Source organism: Octopus bimaculoides, chromosome 15 (genome assembly GCF_046866305.1).
Source record: "Octopus bimaculoides isolate indiv1 chromosome 15, ASM4686630v1, whole genome shotgun sequence".
Taxonomy (NCBI): Eukaryota; Metazoa; Mollusca; class Cephalopoda; order Octopoda; family Octopodidae; genus Octopus; species Octopus bimaculoides.
In genome coordinates this window covers 17,021,572-17,031,571 of record NC_142942.1, presented here as the reverse complement: position 1 = coordinate 17,031,571, position 10,000 = coordinate 17,021,572, and the positions used below count along the sequence as shown (strand labels likewise).

Sequence of the window (10,000 nt, the reverse complement as noted above, 5' to 3'; positions counted from 1 at the left end):
AAATATATAGGAGCTAAAATGATGTATATCATTGTTGTTAGTCGGCAATCTGACAATTGTCAACCAACCTATAATGAAAATCTTTCCAATCGTTATTATCTAGCATTTTATCTTGTATGTATGATTACATAAATTATGTTGACTTTTTAATGTACAATATGGCGTAATTTGAGCGATCTGCTAACGTCTCAAATAAACACATAACTGTGAAATCTCGTGGCTGTTCAAAGTGTAGAAGTCTGGGGAACCAGAACCAATTTTATCATTTTCAGACCCACCACTTTTATTTCCCTTAGACTATTTTAGCGATTATTGCGCAGACTAGTGAAGAGGAGTACCTTTGTGACAATACGATTTCTAACAGTCTATTCAGAATGGGTTTTATGTAAGATTGTAGGAGAGCATGAACTCTGGTCTCCTGAAACTTTTGTGTAACAATTATTGGGTTCGGTAGCACATATTTTGGTCAACTACAGTATATTATTTCAGTTAGCATGCTAAACGTATCCAAAGCATCAGGAACTAAGATAATGCATAATCTTGGTTTCAAATTTCGGCACAGGGCCAGCGACTTCGAGGTGGGAATGTAATTTGATTATATCGATCCAAGTGCTCAAATCGTACTTATTTTATCGACCCCGATGAGCTAAATGACACAGTCGACCTTGGCGGAATTTGAACTCAGAACGTAAAGGCGGACGAAACGCTGTTAACTAGTTTTGCCTAGTGTGCTAACGATCCTGCTAACTTGCCACCTCAAGATAATAATAATGCATAATATTGATTATTATTCTATTCTACTCTTGGTGCAAGGCCCAAAATTTTGTGGCGGGGGCTAGTATAAATTTATCGATCCCGAAAGGATGAAAGGCAAAGTCGACCTCGGCGGAATTTGATCTCAGAACACGAAGACAGACGAAATACCGCTAAGCATTTCGCCCGGCGTGCTAACGTTTCTGCCCGCTCGCCGCCTTATAATGTTGATTGTTATTGTTTATGAACACAGTGACGCTTGGTGAACCAACTAACAAATAGAATTTTGCATTCTATGAATATGAATCAAAATGACAAATTCGATATGAGAAAAGTAGGTGACGATGATAAAACTACAAGAAAAGCCTTTTAATATTAAAATCACACAGTTATGTCACATAAACAAGAAAAAAAGTGATAGAAATTTAGAAAAATTGTATCAACAAATTGAACATAAAACTAAAATATATCAAAGTTAGAAAATAAAAAAACAATTATAAGGGAGATTATTATATGAAAAGTCGGTTGTGAAATGATTAGTAATGTAAAAGATCACTAAGGATTAACGGAAATATATGTAAGAGGTGATTGACAAGTCCCTTTTTGTTAAATAAATAATTTGCATGATCGCAATGTTGTTTTTTCATGGTTATTTGCCAAATTTTGTGAGTTTGTGTATTCTGAAAACGCTTGTGACTTTGATGAAGAAAATTATATTTGTGGAAGAGTCGAGGTGACATGGTAAGAAATCAGATAGATTATATACAGATAGTACAACAATTTAGAGACGGTAAAAATTGGATATTAGCCCCTGAAGATAATATCAATTCTGAATATGATCCAATGGTAATTAAATTACAAATCATAGTTAAGAAAGTGAAAAGAGCTAAAGGACTTGAGCAAAAATACACAAACGTAGGGAAACAAGCAGAATACAAAGAGAAGTCTTATGTGGAAATACAACACAAGTATGAATGTTTACAGAAGGATGAAGTAACACTATGAGAGAAATAATGAAGAGCAAACAGAAAATGTAACCCTAACCCTAACCCTAACTGCTCTGAAAATGGAAAAAGAAAAAAGAGAAAATATGGATGACTAACGAAATTCTATGTAAGTAGAAGAAATAGAAGAAAGAAAGACGTTCAAGAATAGAGACGAGGATAGCTATTACACTATAAACAAAGATATAGTTTCTGGTTGTGGAGAAAACAAACACCAAATAGCTGGGTGTCATATGCAGTATTGTTGAAACAAATAATAACCAGCGTCAATCTGAAGGAATATGTGGTAAAATAAATGAGATCAGTAACACCAAATACATGAGTAAACAGCGTGCTAATGCACAGGATGAAACCAGTTAGGGTGGATACATAGACGTTATGAAAACCGGACAGGTTATGCCCCATTTTAGAGTAAACAACCGAAAGAAAAAAAATCGTAAAAGAAATAGAAAGGGCAAAAACGTTAATGGAAGAGAGAAAGGCAACTGGGGAAGATGAAATAACAACAGACACATTAAAGGCATTACATAAACAATGTAGAACAAATAATGGACTCCTGTAATGTAATATACAAGATTAGATAAAATATCATCTGTGATAAAACGATTTACCTTTGTTCCATTACTAATGAAACAAACCACACAAGACACAAAGAACTTAGAGCTATTAATCTAATGCGTCATGTGACAAAGATAAATGCTAAAAAACAATCCTCCAACAATTAATTATGCAACAACAGTAAATGGAAAAATTAAGGAAGTGCGAAATGATTTCAGACTTTGAATGGAAAATATTGGTTTCAAATCAAGACATAAGGCTTACGTATTTTATCGACCCTTGAAAGAATGAAAGGCAACGTCGATCCCGGTTGCATTTGAACTTGTATGTAAGGACAGACGAAATGCCGATAAATATTTTGTTAGGCGCACTAACGGTTCTCCAAGATCGCCGACGTTTGAGTGAAAAATATTAATTTCAAATTTTGGCGCAAGGCCAGCAATTTTAAGGGAGGGTTAAGTCGATTACATCGACCCCCAGTAGTATACTGGTTGCTATTTTATCGACCCCGAAAGGATAAAAAAAAGTCGACCTCGGTTGAATTTGAACTCAGAACGTAAAAAAGCAGACGATTTGCTTAACAGCATTTCGCCCGGTGTGCTAACGATTTCGCCAGGTCGCCGCGTTATAAATGGAAAATATAAAAAGAAAATGTATTCAAGGAAGTATACGTGACAGAGCTCTAGACATAAAGCAATATGTTTACAAATACTTTATCAAATATACGAAGGTATTTGACAGAGTAAATCAATTCGAGTTGACTGAATATCTCTAGTAACATGGCTTATATGAAAAAGATGATGGAAGTAAACATATAAGTGCTTCAGAGTTTAAAATTAAGAATCGAGTCAGGCAAGGATGTATGCTATCCGCAATCGTATTTAATGCATACATTGAGACTATCAGAGAAGTAGAATCACTGGCGGCAAATATGGACTTCAACAGCCATTGATATGCAGACGATACCCCTTATTTAGTTTCAACAGCTGTAGTTTGTGTAGTTCAGCTGTAGTTCACCAGCTGTAGTTTGTGACTAAGGCAAAAGGCAATGAAATAGTTTAGAGAATGAGAATGAATATAAAGAAGAAACATTCAACGGTAGTCAGTAAGAAACATCAGTGACAAAATATATTATATTTACGGTGAAAGCCAAGCGAATAAACTTGACTGTTCCAAGATATTATAACTGGAACTGAAACAATAAATATACTGGAAATACGAATAAGAGATCATGAAAAAAATTGAAACGGCTAGAAATTCATTTAAAAAGAAATATTGGCAGAATGCTTTTCAGAGTAGGCGTGGCTGCGTGGTAAGAAGCGAGCTTTCCAACCACATGATTCAGCGTACCTTCTGTTATAGCCTCGAACAGATCAAAGTCTTCTGAGTGGATTTGGTAGACGAAAACCGAAAGAAGCCTGTCATATATATATATATAAAACCATATAACGCAAGTCTTCTGTAGTTTTTTTTACTCTATTTTGTCTTTTATGTACGTATATATATATATATATATATATATATATATATATATATATATATATGTGTGTGTGTGTGTGTGTGTGTGTGTGTGTGTGTGTGTGTGTGTGTGTGTGTGTGTGTGTGTGTGTGTGTGTGTCTGTCTTTGCGTTTATCGTGGAACTACTTGATAAATAGTACAGGTTTGTTTACATCATTTTAATTTATGTGTTCAGCAAAAGAAACCAATAGAATCCGTACCACGCTTAAAAAGTATAAATACTTGAGTCGGTTCGTTCGATCCTAAACTCTTCAAGACTGTACCCTTGCATGACACTTTAGTATCACAAGAAACCTTAGTATAAAGGAACCTTAGTATCACAATCATAAAAGGTGTTTAAGTGATTTGTTATGTTTCCACCTTTATGGAATTGGAAAAGAGGCAGTAATAAAAGTACTCTCATAAGCACTTCAGGATTTTCAGATGTGGGCGTATTCAAGACCTTTCTGAATATTGTGGAGAGAAAAATAAAACATAAAATCCAATAGAGATGTAATTAAAATGCCACAAACTAAGAAAATGTTATTAGACTTCATTTAAGAGATAAAACGAAAATATTCCAGGCACTTAATTACAGGGAATAGTATTCAGAGACTGCTAATCAATGAGAGATGAGGAATAAGTTAACAAAATTATTTGAATTAGTGATGTTAAGGAGAGAGTAACATTTTAAAATACTGTGATTATTAAAGGACAGTTCAACAGAGATTGAGATGACGATGTTTGTTGGTCAAATTATAGACGTTGGATGCATATATTTTCCATGGTCCAATTCACTTATCTGTTCCTAATAATATATTTCTAATTTTGGCACAAGGCCAGCAATTTCGAGATGTCAGTTTCATCGACTTCATTATTCGACTGGTATGTATTTCAAGTTGACATCTACGGCATTTGAACTCATAACATAAAGAGTTGTAATAGTGCCGCTAAGCATTTTGTTCAAGGTAGTAACAATTCTGCTGATTCAACGCCACACCGTTGCCAATAATATATAGCGAACATAAGAATTCCATTTAGTTACATGTTCAGTTAGAAATAGCAGCCAAAGTTTCTCTGCACTCAGACTATTATTTTCGTGTAGAAAATTTCTGAGGATATAGTGGCACTGAATAAATCTTCGGGAAAACCACTGCACCTTCTGTGCTGGATCAATTTTAACTCTAGAAATTGGTGTCCTTCATAACTAACTCGAGGCTACACAAAACTCGTTGACGACTCCAACATGTAATATTGTTCTTGTTGCTTTTCTTTTGTCATCTTGAAACAGTAGTTCTCAAACGGGGCCCCTATGAACCTTGGGTGTCCATTTAAGATTCTGTTGTTAACATTGATATCCAATAAAATGGATACACTTCTACAGTGGATTTGGTAGACGGAAACTGAAAGAAGCCCGTAGTATATATATATATATATATGTATATATATATATATATATATATATATATATATATATATGTATGTGTGTGTGTGTGTCTGTGTGTCTGTGTTTGTGTGTTTGTGTGTCTGTGTTTGTTCCCCCAACATCGTTTGACAACCGATGCTGGTGTGTTTACGTCCCCGTAACTTAGCGGTTCGGCAAAATAGGCCGATAGAATAAGTACAAGGCTTACAAAGAATAAGTTCTAGGAACGATTTGCTCGACTAAAGGCGGTGCTCCAGCATGGCCACAGTCAAATGACCGAAATAAGTAAAACAGTAGATATAGAATTCCGAATAACATTTAATCATAAAAATATAATAGTTTCTAGACATCGAGTGAATATGAAACGCCTCCCACGAGTAAAATAGGAACCAAACGGCTCCTAGATAAAAGATAGTTGAGAAACATTGCGTTAAACTGATTCATCGAACCATTGACAAAACTAACCGAAGAAGCAGAAGAAAAAAAATCAAGCCAAACACTCCAGTCGTGACAAGCTCATCATGTTACCAGCAATTAGCGCAGCTAGGCCTACATTTTATTCAATCTGTTCTTCCTATTCCTAACAGGCTGTAGGTCTGCATAGAAGCCTCATCAATGTTTTCAATAATAAATTGTGCTTTGGTCAGATAAAAGAGATCAGAATGTATTCTAAATGTTAATTACAAGGAATCACTACTTTTATCTTCGCCACGATTTTTGGATCAGAGACTAATAAAACAACAACAACAAAGACCACAACAACAACCACAACATCATAATGTAATACTTTTCTTTTACTATTAACACAATTATATCTGTTAAGAGAGAGAGAGAGAGAGAGAGAGAGAGAGAGAGAGAGAGAGAGAGAGATAGAGAGAGAGAGAAAGCAACAAAATAAGCAAAGAAAATAATGGGAGGTCATCGAACTGGTTTACATCAGGGGATTACGACTTATAATTGTCAATTAGGCGAAGAAAAAGCCGAATAGTTATTCGTAGGACAAAATGATTTGCAGTATTAGTTCCTGTTCATTGTGCACTGTGTTCAAATCCTGCAGAAGTCAACTTTGCTTGTCGTTCTCTCATGGGTTGATTAAATAACAGTGTAACACGATTTTTTGACGTTCGTAAACAACTGTTATTTTCTATTTGTTTACCCCTGGAAAGTAAGAAAAATGGCTAATATTTCCTTCAAAATTTGCTGTTGTTACATTTATTCGAACCTCAAAGAATCCCACTCGACACATGGCTATGATGCTCCCCCACTACTCCTCGTGTTTATCGATGTACATATTATCAGCCACATACATAAAACAAAACATACAAATATGCCCGTATTCATATATACATACATGCAAAAATACCTTGTTGTTGATGTTGAAATTCCAATGAAGCGGCCTTAGATCAAGGTTAGATACCGGTTCATTCTCTGGTGGCAAGAAATGATGAAATAAAGCTGGATAATGACATAAATACATACATATAATTTGGGGTTTTATGGAGTTGAAAACGCAATTTTTACATTAAAGAAAATCAGAAACAAAAAAACGAATGTAAAAGAAATAATCGTTAAAACAAAAATTTCTGCGAGCTGAGATGAATCAGCAAATATTAAAACTATAAGCTTCACATTTTCATGAGTTGAAAGAAGTTTTGATAGAGAGACAGAGGCCAAAGTAGCGGATATAATTAACAGTAGCGATGGCAATTCTAAAAAATAACGAAGAATGATGATCGAGTAGGAGAAGAACACATTTAAATGATCAACAGGGACTTTGAAAATTTTGAAATTTATCCACAGCCTCCATCGTTTTTCAATTTGATAGCAATTATGTGGTTTGTTTGCTTTGACAGCTTTTTGCAGCAGAAGGCGTGTATCACCTTCCTCATTGCTTAGTTATGATCGTTTTCATTTCCTCATCTTACTTGCATTTTGTTTCCCTCATCTCTTCCTCATTTATTATTCATTTCTTTCTTTCCTCAACCTCTCGTCTTCTACTCTATTTTTATTTCCTCTTTTTTCTTCACTTCCCTCGAGATGTTGAGTATTAGCAGGAAAAAATTCATAAACCGCTCACTACCAAAGTGAATGATTTGAAAGGAATTAGGATGCTACACCCTATGCCTAGCTGTTTAAGTGAACATGTAAAACCTCCCTTATAGGGTCGGTCTCCTGCATTGTATTTACTGCTTGTCATGTGCTGCTACGGTTAATGAAAGAAAACAGCGTCTTTTTTCCCTACTCATCTCTGACTGCTCCTTTCATCATTAGCGATAGATTACAAACGATTTCAGGTATTATTGTAGCTCGAAGTCATGTAATGTACTCTGTATTCCTTTCAGTTATTGACCTGTGGCCAAGCTTGGCCACCACCTGAAGAGTTTTGCTTCCCAAATCGATTCCACTGCTATAAACGTCGCATTTATTCTGCTTGTGTCTTTTCTTGGACCGAGTAAGAAACACAAACACTACATTCCATGTATATATATATGTATATATAATTTAGAGAAAAGAAACAATAATATCCCTAATATTATTATATATATATATAAACTTCGAAGTCAGTGTCGCTCTTCTTGTAAAATTTTAAGAAATACGTACTCTACAAACAAGTATTGAGTAATTATTCAGTTTAACATTAAATAGCATTTTAACTTACTTTACATTGAAACAAGCATTAGTGCATTCACATGCATACATACATACATACATACATACATACATACATACAAGACCGTCAAAACTGTCACTATTGCATTTCATCCTTTTGAAAGTTCAAAAGTGTGTCAATCCTCGCCAGCAAAATGGCGAAAGTGTTAGAGTGTCCGACGAGATGCCTCACAGGATGTCCTCTAGTCCTGAGCAGCATGAGTTCAAAGCCGTACTATCTCTGAAAAATAAAAGAAACAACAAACCTTGATGACCTGTTTGTAAAACATGCATAAGGCTAGTAGTGCTGTGCTGGAAGTATTAGTCGAATAATTCAGTTCCAATACCTGACTGGAACGTTTCTTTATCGACTCCCAAAGTATAGCGGTACAGTTGACTTGGGCAGTATTTGAACACAGAACGTATGGAGCTGGAATATATACTACAATTCAGTTTGTCGAACGCTCTGATGATCCTGCTAAATTATCACCCTTACCTCTATCAAGAAGCAAGCATAATTGCAATGTGCATCATTAAAGCAAGAACTGTCTCGTTCCCTTGACCTCAAAGGGACGGTTCTCCGGTTTGTTTGTCGTGTATGTGACTGATATCAAGGCAGCCTCACCTGAAGGAGAAGCCAGTTCGTTACAGGGTTACTAATTTACAGGGGAGTGGACTGCAGCAACAAGAAACAATGTATTTTGCCCGAGAACACAATGCCGTCAGATCTGTAAATTGAACCCATGATCTTGTGTTTGTGTGTGCAGCACTCACCGTTAGATAACGCATGTTCACATACTTCATTATAGTACATACTATAGACTAAGAAATGCAGTATTTGAATTAAAGTGTCTTAGGTATGGAGAGAGAGATCCGCCACAGTCATGAGATTCTGATATTAAGCAGACAATTACAATAAATATTCTTTCACAATATGTAATATCATATGGATAGATATTTTTTAAAAAAGCATTAACATTAAAGACAAAAAGAAACATGAATTATTTATATAATTTTAGTTTTTCCTGTGATATTATTGCATCGTCTAATTAGTGTTACAGTGTTCTTCACGCTAATTCTTGGAATATATGTTACATTCATTCGGATTAAAGCACAGATATTTAAACACGAATCTTTCGGGAATTACAATAACATGCTAACAAACCGGAGAAAATATAACAACAATAAAACATCTAAATATATTATATAAAAGAAACGATCGTTAAAAACATCAAGTAAACATCGATAAAAAACGTTATTTAAAACCAGAAATATCCATATATAATGTAATACACGGATATTGAGTTGCGTGAAGACTAATAAATTACGTGACGCAAATGTTGAAACAATTGTCTCCAGATATGTGGGAATGTATCTTGATTTAATGTTTTTCTTTCTTTTCTTTCAACGTTCGTATTAAGTCGTTGTTTTTTCTGTGTTATTTTATTTTAATTTATATTATTATTTCTTTCTAGTTTAAATATGATACTGAACAGAATAATTCCTGATCACGAATCTGTGTTTTGAAGAATTTTGAAGGTAATATTTTGCGTGATATAAACTGATTACGTTAAAATCAACCTAGATCTCATTAAGCGCAAGAACAACCACAACAATAATATGCATATTACTATTATTATTATTATTATTATTATTATTATTATTATTAGTAGTAGTAGTAGTAGTAGTAGTAGTAGTAGTAGTAGTAGTAGTAGTAGTAGTATCATAATGATAATAATAATAATAATAGAGACAATTTAGGTGTAGTATCAAATGAAGAGGAGATATTAAATTAGTAAAAGTATGGAGTTAATTCCGATGAAATGTAGAAGAGATGTTGAATTTGCTTGGATGTTGTCGAAACAACATAACTCTGCCCGGACCGAAAAAATAAAAGACGTATCAGTAATCCATAATCAGAGCACTACTTTCTGTTGGTTTTTGTCAGCGTCACAATACACACACACACACACACACACACACACACACACACACACACACACCTGCGCCTGCCGTCATGGCATTGCAAATTCGAACCCGGCAATACAATGTTGTTGTGTTCGGCTGAGCAGCGATTATTTTAGTAAACATTTCAAGAACTAGAATTTGCAC

General features: G+C 34.7%; 1 long non-coding RNA gene across 1 annotated transcript in view; it reads left to right on the top strand.

The window, feature by feature from the left end:
* LOC106875062 (uncharacterized) overlaps nucleotides 1-10,000 on the top strand; it is a 28,460-nt gene that overhangs the window by 10,112 nt on the left and 8,348 nt on the right. Inside the window, exon 3 of the long non-coding RNA XR_008265601.2 lies at nucleotides 9,364-9,427. This is a non-coding gene — a long non-coding RNA (uncharacterized LOC106875062). The remainder of the gene's footprint in view (nucleotides 1-9,363; nucleotides 9,428-10,000) is intronic.